Source organism: Rhinolophus sinicus, chromosome X (assembly GCF_036562045.2).
Source record: "Rhinolophus sinicus isolate RSC01 chromosome X, ASM3656204v1, whole genome shotgun sequence".
Taxonomy (NCBI): domain Eukaryota; kingdom Metazoa; phylum Chordata; class Mammalia; order Chiroptera; family Rhinolophidae; genus Rhinolophus; species Rhinolophus sinicus.
In genome coordinates, this window is record NC_133768.1 from 51,623,232 (window position 1) to 51,642,055 (window position 18,824).

Genomic DNA, 18,824 nt, shown 5'->3' on the forward strand with positions numbered 1-18,824 from the left:
CTTGGGTTGCATTTTTACTCTGTTGATAGTGTCCTTTGATGCACAAAGGTCTTTAATTTTGATGTAGCTCAGTTTATTTTTTGCTTTGTTGTTTGCTTTGATGCTTTTGATGTCACAGAGAGAAGAAAGTATTACCAAATCCAATGTCATGAAGATTTCCCCTATGTATTCTTCCAACATTTTTGTAGTTTTTAGCTCTTACATTTAGGTGTTTAATCAATTTTAAATTAATTTTATATGGCATAAGGTAAAGGTTCAGTTTTAATTTTTGCATGTGAATATCCAGTTTTCCAATACTACTTGTTGAATAGACTGTCTACTCATTAAGTGGTCTTTGAATCCTTGTCAAAAATTATTTGATCATATATGCAAAAATTTATTTCTGGGCTCTCTATTCTATTCCATTGGTCTATATGGCTGTCTTCATGCCAATACCACACTCTTTTGTTTACTATGAGTATAGCTTTGTAGTAAGTTGTAGATGTCATGGTTCTCCTGATGAACAAGACCAAAAGAATGCAAGAATGTGTGTGTGTGTGTGTGTGTGTGTGTGTGTGTGTGTGTGTGTGTGTGTGTAGAGAGAGAGATATTTTACTTACGGAATTGGCTTACGTAATTGTGGAGGCTGGGTGCAGTTGAGATTATTCATCACATTTGATTTTTAATTTTAGGGATTTTTTTTAACTATGTAAAGATATTTACATGGTACCAAAGTCAAATCCATATAACAAAGTACATTCACAAAATCTTACTTCTACCCCTGTATCCTGCACCTTGTTGCCTCTCTCTCATATAGACAAGCATTTGTATTAGTTTTTTTATTTATCCTTTAATTGTTTCATTTAAAAATGTATAAAAATGTATTGTTATATTTATATCCCACTTTATTACAAAAGGCAGCATAAAAATACAAAGTTCTACATTTTACTTTTCTCACTTAATATATCTGAAGATCTTTCCATCACAATACATAGAGGTCTTCCTCATCTCTTTTCCATTCATTTGGTACTCCATTATGTGAATTGTGCATATTTGCTTCTACAGTCCCCTTATATTTCCAGTCTTTTTATAACCAATAATCTTACAACAAACCTTATGCATGAAAGTATTTTCATATTTTTGCTGTGTATCTTTCTGGATATATTTTTAGAAGTGGGACTACTGGGTCAAAAATTAAACATGGACTTTCACTTGCAGCCATGATAAATAATTAAGGACTAGGTCATCCTTCCCACCTTAAACAATTTTTTTAAAGACTTTTTTTTTTTTATTGGGGAAGGGGAACAGAACTTTATTGGGGAACAGTGTGCACTGCCAGGACTTTTTCCAAGTCAAGTTGTTTTCCTTTCAATCTTAGTTGTGGAGGGTGCCGTTCAGCTTCAAGTTGTTGTCCTTTCAGTCTTAGTTGTGTAGGGCGCAGCTCAGCTCCAGGTCCAGTTGCCGTTGTTAGTTGCAGGTGGCACAACCCACCATCCCTTGCGGGAGTCCAACCAGCAACCTTGTGGTTGACAGGATGCGCTCCAACCAACTGAGCCATCTGGGAGCTCAGCGGCAGCTCAGCTCAAGGTGCCGTGTTCAATCTTAGTTGCAGGTGGGCTGCAGATGCCATGTTCAATCTTAGTTGCAGGCGACACAGCCCACCATCCCTTGCGGGAGTCGAGGAGGCGAACCGGCAACCCTGTGGCACTGGCCCATGTGGGAATCGAACTGGCAGCCTTCAGTGTTAGGAGCACAGAGCTCCAACCCCCTGCGCCACCAGGCCAGCCCAGCACCTTAAACAATTTTAAAACGACAGAAGAGTCTGGCCCGGTGTCTCAGGCAGTTGGAGCACCGAGCTCCTAATGTCGAAGGCCACTGGTTCGATTCCCACATGGGCCAGTGAGCTGCACCCTCTAAGCTAAGGTTGTGAACAACAACGACAGCTCTCCCTGGAGCTGGGCTACTGTGAGCAGCTGGAGGTTGGCATGAGCTGCCCTGTGCTGCTGCGGGCTGCTGTGTGCTGCCGTGGGCTACTGTGTGCCACGATGGGTGGCCGGTGGCCAGCGTGAGTGGCCGACAGCCAGCAAGAGCTGCAGTGAGTTGCTGTGAGCAGCCGACCAATGACTGGCAACCGACTGCCTCAGCCAGGGGGAGTGCAAGGCTCATAATACCAGCATGGGCCAGGGAGCTGTCTCTTACACAACTAGACTGAGAAACAATGGCTTGAACTGGAGGTGGGGGAGGCAGAAGAAAGGGGGGAAGAAAACAAAAAGACAAAAGATATGAAACATTGATTTTTTTAAACATTGGACAAGACTTAACAGGATCCCTAAAGGTGAGCCCCACAATTGCCTAGCTTACTGCCAGGAAAGAGTTTCTAGGACATAATGCAGGAAGCAAGAACTCAAAAAGAGCCTGGTGAGCCTGGTAATCTCACTCAGTTGAGGAGACAGAGCGGAACATTTGAGGAGGCCAAGATATTAGAATATACAGGACAGAGTATTAGAAAGAATTCTGCACAGGGTGAGAGCTCTAGGGACTTACAGAGGCTTTCCCCTCCAGTCTTCCACTGAGTTTCAATCATATATGTAAGGAAACCTAACCTCAGACCATCAGAAAGGAGCCGACAGAACAATTTTTGGAGCTCAAACAGGGCCTTAAAGAGTTCACATTCCCAAAAGTGAAAGTCAAGAAATCTCCTAGTGAGTGGAACATCAGATAAAGTACTCAGAAGAATATTACACAGAGAGGACAAATTAGTCCCAGACCAAAATATTTTGGTAGCTTCTGGTATCATCTAAGAACTTTTAAAAGCAAACCTCAAGATGATCAAACTGTTTCCAAGTATCTTAATTGTGTCTGAAAACAAAGCTTAAAAAAAAAGGAACAATAATTAAAAAAAAAAAAATCCGGCACCCAACAATGTAAAATTCACAATGTCTGGCATCCAATCAAAAAACTAATGGAGTGCAAAGAAGCAGGAAAATATAACCCACAATGAGGAGAAAAATCAATCAATAGAAACAGTCCCCAAAATTACACAGATAATAGAATTAGTAAACAGAATATTGAAACAGCTATTGGTAACTGTACTCTATATGTTCATTGCCTACCCACAAGGTCATAAATATACTCTCTTTTGTTAACCCGTTTGGGTGGACTTACGGGTATATGTAAAATAGACGTCAAGATTCACTCTTTTTACTATATGGGTTTCCGATTGACCAAGAATCATTAATTGACAAAGAACGTTTTTCCCTTGCAATGCAGGTGAAACCTCTGTCGCAAAGTGTTCATATATGAATGTTTTCTTTTGATCTATTCTATTTTGTTAGTCTGCTTATCTAAATATCCACAGCTTTTATACATTTATGACTCTTTAAAGGAAAGTGCCACTTTCAGGGCTCATTTCTGGTGGTCTCTTTCCACGTGACTCCCGCTTGCCAGTGCATAAATCTACCTGTTAGGCAAAGTTGATCCTGCCTGTCCCTTTTTCTGCAACCTGGCTTAGACTCATGGGAAACTGAGTAATGTTTGTCATGCCTGGCTCATGTCCACAGGAAACTATGGGGTGGGGCGGGGGGCGGAGTGTTGCCTTTATTCAATTAACTGTCATTTTGACCTAAGGTCATTTCTCAAAACTTGGTCTTGTTTGTAATAAAGTTATCAGACATTCACCAAGGAATTAGATCCCACTTGCTTCTCCATTGAGACACCCCTAAACATTGTGAGTGAGTCTCTTGTGGCCTCCGATATTTGGAATGTCTCCTTTTAGCAAACCCTTCTGTCGGGATGCCTAAAATATTTTGCATTTCAGCACTGAACCATCTCTAAAATAATGTGTGCACTAGCTCTTCCAAAACACAATTACACATCTGTGAAGTCTATTTCCAGTATTCTGTGCTTTTTAAAATATGGCTCAGACTTTAAATTCCTTTATTTAATAAACTTAATGGCATTCTTCACTCTCTCCACTAGGAGTCACAACAGTCCTGAATTTTTTTTGTTGCTGTGTTTTCAAATAATTCCATTTCATATACAAATGTATTGACTACCCTGTGTACGGTTTCCAGCTGTAATTATTCTTGGGAATCACAGACAAGGTCATCAAAATTTGATATTTTCAATTAAGCAATCACCACTCAGGTAAGTGCAGAGAAGAAGCTCACTTTATTTTGAAAAGTGCACACATTGTTCTTGGCTCCGAAATCCCATATGTCTAGAGCACACATCTTATTTGTAACCTATTTTATTTCAAAAAAGTCTTAAGGGGTTATTGAAATGCCAGCCTCCTTTCAGTTTATTTCAGTAGCTACTTCACACACTCATATTATGTTGAAATATTAAATATATTTTACATAATGAAAACATTTAGCATAGTCCATAAACTAAATAACCTGTTTCATTGTGTCATTATTTTATAAACATCTATTCTCTTTATTTATTTTGTAAGAATATTTTCCCATTCCCTAATTATTATCTCTAACATAGTTTTTATGAAGCTTCAAGCTAGAATGCTAATGATGAAATCAATCCCTCCCTAATGTAACAGCACTACATATGAGTAGTAAAAGAAAACTAGTATCAACAAAAAGATAGAAACAAAGTGTGATTATTAAAATGTTGTGACCCTCTTCAAATGTATTTTATTAGCACCCCTTTTAAATAGTCTGTGAAAGTTTGCTACAGGGCCTGTCCTTTCCTCTCCTTCCCCGCCCCCCACCCATCCCTGGGTTTATTGAGATATAACTGACATATAACATTATGTAAGTTTAAGGTGAACAGCATGATGATTTGATACACATATATAGTGAAATGATTACCACAATATGGTTAGTTAATACATCCAACACCTCACATAATTACATTAATTTTGTGATGAGAACATTTAAGATCTATTCTCTTAGCAACTCTCAAGTATGTAATGCAGTATTGTTAACTGGAGTCACGATGCTGAATATTAGATCCCCATAATTTCTTCCTCTTTTAAGTAGAAGTTTGTACCATTTGGCCAACATTTATGTATTTCCCACAATCCCTAGGCCATGGAAACCATCATTCTACTTTGTTTCTGAGTTTGAGTGGGTTATTTTTACATTCCAATAAAAGAGAGATCATATGGTATTTGTCTCCCACTGTCTGACTTATTTCAATTAGCATAATGCCCTCAAAGTCCTTCCATATTGTTGTAAATGGCAGAATTTCCTACTTTTTATGGCCAAATAATATTCTATTTTGTGTATGTACATATGTACACACACACACACACACACACACACACACACGAGGTCAGACAACTAAGTTCACGAACTTTCCCCTGTGTGCTTTCTATATTCATTCATGTGTTGATGGACACTTAAATTGTTTTCATGTTTTGGCTACTGTGAATAATGCTGCAATGAACATGGGGCGCAAATAACACTTTGAAATGGTGATTTCACTTCCCTTGGCTATATACTTAAAAGTGGAATTGCTGGATGATACGATAGCTCTATTTTGTTAGTTTTTGAGGATTCTCCATACTGTTTTCAATAGTGGCTGTACCAATTTACATTCTCTCTCTCTCTCTTATTTATTTGTTTATTTTTTATTTTTTTTTTGTCCAACCCCTGTTCTAGACTTTAGGCTTCTTTTTTAATCTTTATTAAATTATTGGGATGACATTGGCTAGTAAAATTATATAGGTTTCAAGTGTACATTTCTGTAATACATCATCTATATATTGCATTGTGTGCACCACCCAGTGTCAGTTCTCCTTCCATCACCATATATTTCACCACCTCTGATAAAGAGCTAATATCCAAAATATGTAAAGAACTCATTCAACTCAACAACAAAAAAATCCAATTAAAAAATAGGCAGAGGACCTGAACAGACACTTCTCCCAAGAAGACATACAAACAGCCAACAGATAGTATATGAAAAGATGTTCAACTTGACTAGCTATTAGGGATGTGCAAATCAAAACCACAATGAGATACCACTTCACATATGTTAGAGTGGCTATTATCAACAAGACAAGTAATAACAAGTGTCAAAGAGGCTGCAGAGACAAAGGAACACTGTTACACTGTTAGTGAGAATGTGGATTGGTACTCATTCAATCAGTACTCAGACAATATGAAAAACAGTATGGTGATTCCTCAAAAAATTAACAATGGGGGTGGCTGGTTAGCTCAGTTGGTTAGAGTGTGGTGTTCTTACAACAAGGTTGCCAGTTTGATTGCGTCATGGGCCACTATGAGCTGCGCCCTCCACAACTAGATTGAAAACAACTACTTGACTTGGAGCTGATGGGAACTGGAAAAACACACTTAAAATAAATAAAAGTTTTTTTAAAAAAATGAAAAAATATTAACAATCAAATTACCATATGACCCCGCAATCCCTCTTCTGGGCATCTACGCAAGACATCTGAAAACATGTATCCATAAAGATATATGCACCACTATGTTCATTGCAGCTTTATTTACAGGGGCCAACACATGGAAACAAACAAAGTGTCCTTCCATAGATGACTGGGTAAAAACGATGTGGTACATATACGCAATGAAATAGTGCTCTGCCATAAGAAAAGATGAAATACTGCCATTTGCAACAACATGAATGGAACCAGAGATTATTATGCTAAGTAAAATGAGCCAGAGAGAAAAAGTCAAGAACCATATGACTTCACTCACATGTGGGATATAAAATTGAAAGCAACAAAGGAAGAAGAAAAACAAATGAAGAAACAAAAACTCATACACAGACAACAGTTTAGTGGTTATGAGACTAAGGTGGGGGGTGGTAGAAGAGAGAAAAGGAAGTCAAATATATGGTGATGTTTTCTAGAAATGTACACTTGAAACCTATGTAATTTTATTAACCAATGTCATCCCAATAATATAATAAATAAAAAAAGATAATTAGATAACATCATAAAAAAAGGTGTGAGGTGAGCCTCTTGAAATTGCCCCTGGAATTTACAGCAAATTGAACAATAACTCCACAAAGGACTCCCTTCACAGCAGACAGGCAAGACTAAGAGGTGCACTACTGAAATCATCTAAAGGTGGGCAAATTGTGTGAACAGGAGAGGTGGGAAGGGAGAATTGTGGCGATGGGGACACGTGGGTGCAGGACACAGGCCTAGCCCGGTGCTTTGAGCTCGCTGCATTACGGAACTACCACAGCTATTGGATAGGGAAGAACTTGGACTACTAGGGCTCCACTTAAGGCACACAGGGCTGAGGTGACAGCATATAACAAGGCTGAACCCAACACTCATGGCAAAACCTCAGAGCAAAGACTGAGGGAAGAAGGCTGAAAAAGATGGCTTAAGCCCTCACAGCCAAGTAGAGAATAGAAGCCTTAGGCACTGAGCCTAGCCGCCCCCTCCCTACCATCCCAGAGCTCGCCCTGCTTCCACTAGCCCAGTGCTAAAAGCAGAAAAGTAGCAGTGTCAGATAAAAGAAAATAATATTTGCAATTCTGGGAACTGTGGTCCACAGACACGGACTCACAGCCCAACAAATTCCAGCAAAGGGGAGGGAGCTGTGTAAGCAGGACTGGCTGTGGTGGTGGTCATCACCATTGCTCTAGGCCACCTCTTACAACCCACCCCACCCCTGTCCCCACCTATCTAGGCAGATCGCTGCAGGAGTAAACAGAGCTGCTGAAACACATGGACTCCAAATCTAGTGCAAGAAGAGCTTTGGAACTTCAGAAGCTCTCCACATCCCCCCACGGAAGCAGCACCCTATGACCCAGGCGAACTGTTCACAGAGGAGAAGCCCACCTTCCAGGAATCCCCCCCATTGTGTGAGAAGCCAGAATAGTGCAGAGAAGATGTAATACTACAGTGTGAGAGAGAATAAACGGCTGCAGTCAGAGAGAAAATAAAACATTATACCAACTGATACTGGAAAACAAAAGAAAGACCTCTTTCTATCAACCTGCTACAGAACGCACTCCTATAGATGTCTAGGAACAGAAATAACAAATCAGTAATTGCGATGAATAACCAATGTAACAATAGCTCAGAAAGAAAATGAAAAGTCTCCAGAAAATGAACTTAAACACAGAAATATGTGATTTAAATGAGAAAGAATTCAAGATTGCAGTTCTTAAAAAACTCAAAAAGATGCAAGAAAACACAGACAGGTGGTTTCATGAACTCAGAAACACAACCAAAGAACAAAATGAACATTTTACCAAAGAGATTGAAATTTTAGAAAAGAACCAAATGGAATTTCTGGAGATTAAGAACACAATAAAAGAAATAAGGAATGAAATAACCAGCTTAGGTAGCAGAGTTGACCAGATGGAGGAAAGAATCAGTGACATTGAAGATAGAAATCTGGAAATGACACAGACGGAAGAAGAAAGAGACTTGAGACCTAAAAGAAATGAAAGAACTCTACAGGAATTTCTGACTCCATCAGAAAAGACAATATAAGAATAATGGGCATGCCAGAAGTAGAAGATAGAGAGAAGGGAACAGAGAGTATATTGAAACAAATAGACGACAAGAACTTTCCAAACTTGTGGAAAGAATTTGATCCTCAAATCCAAGAAGCAAATAGAACACCTAATTACCTCAACCCCAACAGGCTTTCTCCAAGGCACATTGTATTGAAGCTATCAAAAATTAATGACAGGGGCCAGCCCAGTGGCTCAGGCGGTTGGAGCGCTGAGCTCCTAATGCCAAAGGCCACCGGTTGGATTCCCACATGGGCCAATGAGCTGTGTGCTCTACAGCTAAGATTGTGAACAACAGCTCTCCCTGAAGCTGGGCAGCCATGAGGAGCCAGAGGTTGGCGTGACCTGCAGTGTGCTGCCGTGGACTGCTGTGTGTTGCTGTAGGCTACCGTGTCCTGACAAGGGTAGCCAGTGGCCAGCTTGAGTGGCTGGCATCTGGTGAGAGCTGCCGTGGGCTGCTGTGAGCAGCGACTGAGGACTGGCGACCAAGTGCCTCAGCCGGGGGGAGTGCAAGGCTCATAAAAACATCTTGGGCAACAGAGCTGTCCTACACAACTAGACTGAGAAACAATGGCTTGAACTGGAGGGGGAAGAGGCGGAAGAAATGAGGGGGAATTAATGACAAAGAAAGAATCCTCAAGACAGCAAGGGAAAAGAAGACCGTAACCTACAATGGAAAGTCCATTAGAATATCGTCAGATTTTTCAGCAGAAACGACAAGCCAGGGGGGAGTGGAATCAAATATTCAAACTACTCAAAGAGAGAAATTATGAGCCAAAAATAATATATCCAGCAAAGATATCCGTTAGATATGAAGGAGGAGGAATAAAGACCTTTCCCTACATACAGACGCTGAGGGAATTTTCTAACACACGACCTGCACTACAAGAAACACTGAAGGCGGCTATTAGACCAGCATCAAGAGGGATAATTTCTGGCAACCAAAACATAAAAGGGGGGGAGTAAAAGCCTAAACCAGAATATGGAAATGGAGAAAGTAAGCATGATGTAGAAAATGGAATGCTCTGAATATGAAATGTTCTTTTACATAAACTTAATGGTAACCACTCAAAAAAATCCATAAATGAAATATGTAACGTAATAAAAGTAGAAACAGAGGGAAAAATCATAGAATACCACTACACAGAAATAATAGACAACAACAAAAAAGGCAAAGAAACAATGGAGACACAGCCTTACCAGAAAACAAAAGACAGAATGACAGGAAATCCTCACATATCAATAATCACCCTTAATGTCAATGGACTGAACTCACCAATAAAAAGCCACCGAGTAGCAGACTGGATCAACAAACTAAACACAACGATATGCTACCTCCAAGAGACACATCTCAGCTACAAGGACAAATATAGACTCAAAGTGAAAGGGTGGAAATCGACATGCCAAGCAAATGGTATCCAGAGAACATCAGATGTAGCCATAATGATATCAGATGAAAGAGACTTCAGGGTGAAAAAGGTAACAAGAGACAAAGATGGACATTTCATAATGATAAACGGGACTATACAAAAAGAAGACATAACAGTCATCAATATTTATGCCCTCAATCAGGGAGCACCAAAATATACCAAGCAACTACTAACAGAATTAAAGGGAGAAATTCACCAAAATACAATTATAGTAGGGGAACTAAACACATCATTGACAGCTATGGACAGATCATCCAAACAGAAAATAAATAAAGAAATATCAGCCCTAAATGACACATTCAATGAAATGGACGGAATTGACATTTATAGAGCTCTTCATCCTAGAACATCAGGGAATACATTTTTTTCTAGTGTACATAGAATATTCTCAAGGTTAGACCATATATGGGGACATAAAACTAGCCTCAGCAAATTTAAGAAGATTGAAATCATACCAAGCATACTCTCTGATCACAAGGCTTTGAAATTGGATATCAACTACACAAAGCAAGCAGGAAAAACCACAAATAATTGGAGATTAAACAACATACTTTTAAAGAATGACTGGGTCAAAGAAGAAATTAGAGAAGAGATCAAGAGCTACATAGAAACAAATGACAATGAAAATACATCCTACCAAAATTTTGGGGATGCAGCAAAAGCTGTTTTAAGAGGAAATTTACATCATTACAGGCCTATCTCAAGAAACAAGAAAAATCCCAGATAAATAACCTCACATTACACCTTAAAGACTTAGAAAAATAAGAACAAATGAAACCCGTGGTCAGCAAAAGAAAGGAAATAATAAAAAATCAGTGCAGAACTAAATGAAATAGAGAGCAAAAAGACAATAGAAAAAATTAATGTGACAAAGAGCTGGTTCTTTGAAAAGATTAATAAAATTGAGAAAACTTTTGCCAGACTCACGAAGATAAAAAGAGAAAAGACACTAATAAACAAAATCAGAAATCAAAGAGGGAATGTTATCACGGATGCCACAGAAATACAAAGGATCATCCAAGAATACTATGAAGGACTATATGCCACCAAATTAAATAACCTAGAAGAAATGGAAAACTTCTAAGAAACATATAGCCTTCCTAGGCTGAATCACGAAGAATTTGAAAATCTAAATAGACTGATCACCAGTAAGGAAATTGAATCAGTCATCTGAAACCTTCCAAAAAGAAAAAGCCTGGGACCACTGGCTTCACTAGTGAATTCTACCAAACCTTCAAAGAGGATCTAATACCAATCCTGCTTAAACTCTTCCAAAAAAATTGAAGAGTCAATGCTCCCTAACTCATTTTATGAGGCCAACATTACCCTGATACCAAAATATGTTAAGGATGATACAAAAAAGAAAACTACAGACCAATATCACTGATGAATACAGATGCAAAAATCCTAAACAAAATTCTGGCAAATTGAATGCAAAAATGCTATAAAAACATTATTTATCACGACCAAGTGGGGTTCATCCCCAGGGCACAAGGATGTTTCAATATACATAAATCCATCAATGTGATACACCACATAAAAAAATAAAGGACAAAAACATATGATTATATCAATTGATGCAGAAAAAAGCATTTGTCAAGATACAACATCCACTTACGATTAAAACACTTAATAAAATAGGTATAGAAGGAAAATACCTTAACATAATAAAGGCCATATATGACAAACCCTCAGCTAATATCATAATTAACAGTGAAAAACTGAAGCCATTTGATCTACGATGAGGAACACGACAGGTCTGTCCCGTATCAGCTCTGCTTTTCAACACAGTGTTGGAAGTCCTCTCCAGAGCAATCACGCAAGAGAAAGAGATAAAATGTACCCAAATTAGGATTGAAGAAGTTAAATTTTTACTTTCTGCAGGTGACATGGTGCTATATATAGAAAACCCTAAAGACTTCACACAAAAAAAAGCTGTTAGAAACAATAAATGAATACAGTAAAGTTGCCAGCTACAAAATCAATGTACAGAAGTCCATTGCATTTCTATATACTAACAATGAAATCTCAGGTAAAGAAATAAAAAAAAATCCTTTGGCAACTGCAACAAAAGAATAAAATACCAGGAATACACTTAACAGAGGATGTGAAAGAACTATATGCTGAAAACTATGTGATATTTTTTAAAGAAATTGAAGGAGACACAAAGAAATGGAAAGACATTCCGTGTCCATGGATTGGAAGAATCAACATAGCTAAAATGGCCATATTACCCAAAGCAATAGACAGATTTAAAGCAATCCCCATCAAAATCCCAAAGGCATTTTTTAAAGAAATAGAACAAAAAATAATCAGATTTGTATGGAACCACAAAAGACCCCGAATAGCCAAAGCAATCTTAAGTGAAAGGAACAATACTGGAGGTATCACACTTCCTGACTTTGGCTTGTACTACAGGGCTACAATAATCAAACAGCATGGTATTGGCAGAAAAAACAGACACATAGACCAATGGAATAGAATTGAGAACTCAGAAATAAAACCAGATAAATATGGACAGATAATTTTTGACAAAGAAGCCAAAAACATACAGTGGAGAAAAGACAGCCTCTTCAATAAATGGTGCTGGGAGAATCGTAAAGCCACGTGCAAAAGAACAAAACTGGACTGCTATCTGTCACCATGTACCAAAATTAATTCAAAATGGATCAAAGACTTAAGCATAAGACCTGAAAGAGCACAGCAAAAGAAACCATCGACAAAATAAAGAGACAACCAACTGAATGGGAGAAGATTTTTGCAAACAGTGCCTCCAATAAAGGGCTAATATCCAGCCCTCCCAGTGGCACGCTTGCAGGGTCCGGCTCTACACTGCTCACTATGCGCCCCTTTGGACCACGCTGACTGAACCCGCGTGGCTGCAGACCAACCCCAGGCATGGAGTCGCAGCTAATGCTCCCACAGACCCTGCTTCTCCCGTGGCAGTTTCGAACTTGTCTTTGGAGAGACATAGCAACTTTCTTTACAGCAAGCTTGAGGAGGTGATGGGCGGTTCCCAGGGTGCCCACAGGGAGGCGGCACCGTGAGCATCCTCCTGTGCGAAGATTTGTGCTTCAACTTGGATGCCCAGACCTCACTGCCGGCTGTAGTGGAGTCTTTCAAGCTAAGATAATTTTTTAGAATGAGAGAAATGGTTGGTCCTAGCTACAAATGGGAATTTGGAGTCACTCTGAAATACATCCTGAAATAATTGTGTTTGACTGGAATGAAATCATATGAAATCTCCAAGGATGAGAGTCTGTGCTAACTCAGTATTGCTGTCACACTGGCTGTTGCTGGGCTACCTGTTAATGGTGTGCTGTAAGCTGATGTCCGTCTCGAGCCAGCAACTCCGGGGACACGCAGGGCCCAGCTGAAGAGGCACAAGATTCAACATACGCAGAGGCCAACTCCAGACCAAACCAGAGTACTACCGGGTTTGACCTACAAGTGACAAACCCAGAGGAAATCCTCTATAGGCACAAATTTCCCATAGAAGCCAAACCACACTTAAGTGATCAACCCTCACATAGCAGAACACCCTGCGGTGGGCAGAACCAAGTCTCACAACTAGACAGCCTAGGAGTTAACCCCACCTACTCACAGGTGAAAAGCAATTCAAGATCTTCTTTAACAGAACAATATACACAACACAAGAGTCACCTTTGAAGCACATGCAGAGGAGAAGAACGAAGTAGTGCAAGTCACATATAAAGGACACATACCTCATAAGATAACCCAGCAAGAACTACGAACTCTAGGGGATCTACCTAATACATGGAAGCAAACACAGTCAGCCAGAATGGGGAAACAAAGAAATATGTCCCAAATAAAAGAACAGAAGAAACCTCCAGAAGTGGAACCAAATGAAACAGAGGTAACCAACCTATCAGAGACAGAGTTCAGAACACTGATGATAAGAATGTTTAAGGAGCTTAGAGAAGACATAAAGAAGGATAGAGAAATCACAATGAACAACCAGTTAGAACTAAAGAACGGGGGTCGGCCCAGTGGCTCAGGCAGTTAGAGCTCCGTGCTCCTAACTCCGAAGGCTGCCGATTCGATTCCCACATGGGTCAGTGGGCGCTCAACCACAAGGTTGCCAGTTCGATTCCTAGAGTTCTGCAAGGGATGGTGGGCTGCGCCCCCTGCAACTAGCAACGGCAAGTGAACCTGGATCTGAGCTGCGCCCTCCATAACTAAGATTGAAAGAACAACAAATTGACTTGGAAAAAAGTCCAGGAAATACATACTGTTCCCCAATAAAATCCTGTTCCCCTTCCCCCCATCAAAAAAAAAAAAAAAAAAAAAAGAACTAAAGAATGCACACACAGAAATAAAGAACTCACTTGAAGGAATTAACAGCAGGTTAGATGAAGCAGAGGATCGAATCAGCGACTTAGAAGACAAGATAGCATAGATCACCCAAACGGAGCAACACAAAGAAAAAATAATAAAACACAATGAAGATGGTTTAAGAGACCACTGGGATAACATCAAGTGCAACAACATGTGCATCACAGGAATACCAGAAGGTGAAGAGAGGAAGCAAGGGATTGAGAACATATTTGAAGTAATAATGTCTGAAAACTTCCCTAACCTGATGAAGGAAACGAACATACAAGCCCAGGAATTGCAAAGAGTTCCAACCAGGATAAACCCAAACAGGTCCACACCAAGACACATTATAGTGAAAATGGCAAAGGTTAAAGACAAAGAGAGAATACTAAAAGGAGCAAGAGAGAAACAGGGTTACATACAAGGGAACTCCCATAAGACTATCAAATGACTTTTCTACAGAAACATTGCAGGCCAGGAGGGAGTGGCAGGAGATACTCAAAGAGATGGAAAACAAAGGCCTACAACCTAGATTGCTTTATCCAGCAAGGCTATCATTTAAGGTTGATGGAGAGATAAAGAGCTTCCCAGAAAAGAATAAGCTAAAGGAATTTATTACCACCAAGCCAGCATTGCAAGAAATACTAAAAGGACTTCTGTAAATAGAAGAAAGATGAAAACATTCTAACTACAAATTTAAAAATGGCGATAACTATGTATCTATCAATAATCACTTTAAATGTAACGGAATAAATGCTCCAATCAAGACACATAGGGTGGCTGAGTGGATAAGAAAGCAAGACCCTTGTATATGCTGTATACAAGAGTCTCACCTCAGATCAAAAGACACACACAGGCTGAAAGTGAAGGGTTGGAATAAGATATCTCATGCAAATGGGAAGGAGAAAAAAGCTGCACTTGCAATACTTATATCTGACAAAATAGACTTTAAAATGAAGAACATGTTAAAAGACAAAGATGAGCACTATATAATAATAAAGGGATCGATTAGACAAGAGGACAAAATCCTAGTAAACATCTATGCACCCAACATAGGAGCACCTAAGTATATAAAACAGATATTGACTGACATAAGGACAGAGATCAACAGTAACACCACTATTATAGTAGGGGACTTCAACACACCTCTGACAATAAGGGACAGGTCTTCTAGACACAAAATCAATATGGAAACAACGGCCTTAAATGACACATTGGACCACTTGGATTTAATCGATATTTTCAGAGCATTTCACCCTACAGCTGCAGAATACACCTTCTTCTCAAGCGCACATGGAAAATTTTCCAAGATAGACAATATGATAGGCCACAAAACAAGTCTTGATAAATTTAAGAAAATTGAAATCATACCAATTGTCTTCTCTGACCACAGTGCTATGAAATTAGAAATGAACTACAGGAAAAAAACTGGAAGACACACCAATTCGTGGAGGCTGAATAACATGTTACTAAATAATGAATGGGTCAACCAGGAGATCAAGGAAGAAATCAAAAGATATCTCGAGACAAACAAAAATGAAAACACGATGACCCAAAATCTATGGATCCTGCGAAAGCAGTCCTAAGAGGGAAATTCATAGCATTGCAGGCCTACCTAAAGAAACAAGAAACATCACTAATCAACAGTTTACCTTCACACTTAAGGGATCTGGAAAAAGAACAGCAAAATAAGCCCAAAGGGTGTACAAGGAAGGAGATAATAAAGATCAGAGTGGAAATAAATGAAACAGAAACCAGAAATACAATAAAAAAGATCAATGAATCCAAGAGTTGGTTCTTAGAGAAGATAAACAAAATTGACAAACCTTTAGCCAGACTCATTAAAAAAAGAGAGAGGACCCAAATTAATAAAATCAGAAATGAAAGAGGAGAAGTGATAACAGACACCACAGAAATACAAAACATTTTAAGAAATTACTATGAGCAACTATATGCCAACAAATTTGACAATCTGGAAGAAATGGACAATTTTCTAGAGGCATACAACCTTCCAAGGCTAACTCAAGAAGAAACAGAAAACCTGAATAGACTGATTACCACCAGGGAAATTGAATCAGTAATCAACAATCTCCCAACAAACAAAAGCCCTGGACCAGATGGCTTTACAGGTGAATTTTACAAAACGTTCAAAAAAGAATTATCACCTATTCTCCTCAAGCTCTTCCAAAAAATCCAGAAGGAGGGAAGACTCCCAAACACTTTTTATGAAGCCACTATCACCCTGATCCCAAAATCAGACAAAGACACCACAAAAAAAGAAAACTACAGGCCGATATCTCTAATGAACATAGATGCAAAAATCCTCAACAAAATATTAGTGAACAGAATTCAGCAATACATTAAAAAGATCATACACCATGATCAAGTGGGATTCATCCCTGGTATGCAAGGGTGGTTCAACATCTGCAAATCAATTAATGTGATACACCACATTAACAAAATGAAAAATAAAAATCACATGATCATATCAATAGATGCAGAAAAAGCATTTGATAAAATCCAGCAGCCATTTATGATAAAAACCCTTAAGAAAGTGGGAATAGAGCGATCATATCTCAACATAATAAAGGCCATATATGATAAACCCACAGCTAACATCATACTCAATGGGGAAAAGCTAAAACCATTCCCCTTAAGATCAGGAACAAGGCAAGGTTGCCCACTTTCTCCACTTCTATTCAACATAGTGCTGGAAGTTCTAGCCACAGCAATCAGACAAGAAAAAGAAATAAAAGGCATCCAAATCGGTAAGGAGGAAGTAAAATTGTCATTATATGCAGATGACATGATACTATATAGAGAACCCTAAAGACTCCACCAAGAAACTATTAGAGCTGATAGATGAATTTAGTAAAGTAGCAGGATACAAAATTAATATTCAGAAATCAGTTGCATTTGTATATACCAATTATAAAACATCAGAAGGAGAAATGAAAAAGGCAATCCCATTTACAATTGCTCCAAAGGCTATAAAATGCCTGGGAATAAATTTAACCAAAGAAGTAAAAGATCTGTACTCAGAAAATTATAAGACACTGAAGAAAGAAATGAAAGAAGATACAAATAGATGGAAACACATACCATGTTCAGGGATAGGAAGAATTAATATAGTTAAAATGTCCATACTGCCTAAGGCAATATACATATTCAATGCAATTCCTATCAAACTACCAACGACGTTTTTCACAGAAATAGAACATATAATCCTAAAATTTATATGGGACCATAAAAGACCCCGGATAGCCTCAGCAATCTTGAGAAATAAGAACAAAGTGGGAGGTATAACAATACCTGACATCAAATTATACTACAAGGCTACAGTAATCAAAACAGCATGGTACTGGCATAAAAACAGACACATAGATCAATGGAACAGAATAGAGAGTCCAGAAATAAATCCATGCCTATATGGCCATTTAATCTACGACAATGGAAGCAAGAATGTACAGTGGGGTAAAGACAGTCTATTCAATAAATGGTGCTGGGAAACCTGGACAGACACATGCAAAAAATGAAGCTGGACCACCTCCTTACACCATATACAAAAATAAATTCAAAATGGCTTAAAGACTTAAATGTAAGTTCTGAAACCATAAAATTCATAGAAGAAAATATAGGAAGAAACTTCACAGACATTACCCAGAGTAAGATTTTTACTGACATATCTCCTCATGCAAGGGAAGTAAGAGAAAAAATAACCATGTGGGATTACATCAAACTAAAAAGTTTTTTTCACAGCAAAGGAAACCATCAATAAAACAAAAAGGGATCCTACTGAATGGGAAAAGATATTTGCCAATGATATATCTGATAAGGGGTTAATATCACAAATTTATAAAAAACTCACTCAACTCAACTCCAAAAAAACAACCCAATTAAAAAATGGGCAGAGGACATAAAGAGACATTTTTCTAAAAAGGACATACAGATGGCAAACAGACATATGAAGAAATGCTCAACCTCACTAACCATCAGAGAAATGCAAATAAAAACCACAATGAGATACCACCTCACCCCAGTCAAAATGGCTATCATCAATAAATCAACAAACAATAAGTGCTGGCAGGGATGTGGAGAAAAGGGAACGCTTGTGCACTGTTGGTGGGATTGCAGATTGGTGCAGCCACTATGGAAAACAGTATGGAGGTATCTCAAAAATCTGAAAATGGAACTACCTTATGATCCAGCAATTCCACTCCTAGGTATCTATCCGGAGAAATCCAAAACTCTAATTCAAAAATCTTTATGCACTCCTATGTTTATTGCAGCACTATACACAATAGCCAAGACATGGAAACAACCGAAATGCCCATCGGTAGATGACTGGATTAAGAAACTGTGGTACATTTATACAATGGAGTATTACACAGCCATAAAGAAGAAAGAAATCTTACCATTTGCAACAACATGGATGGACCTAGAGAACATTATGTTAAGTGAAATAAGTCAGACAGAGAAAGACAAATACCATATGATCTCACTTATATGTGGAATCTAAAGAAAAGAATAAGTGAATGAACTAATCAGAAACAGTTTTGGAGACATAGAGGAAAAATTGAGGGTTGCTAGATGGGAGTGGGGTGGGGATAAGGG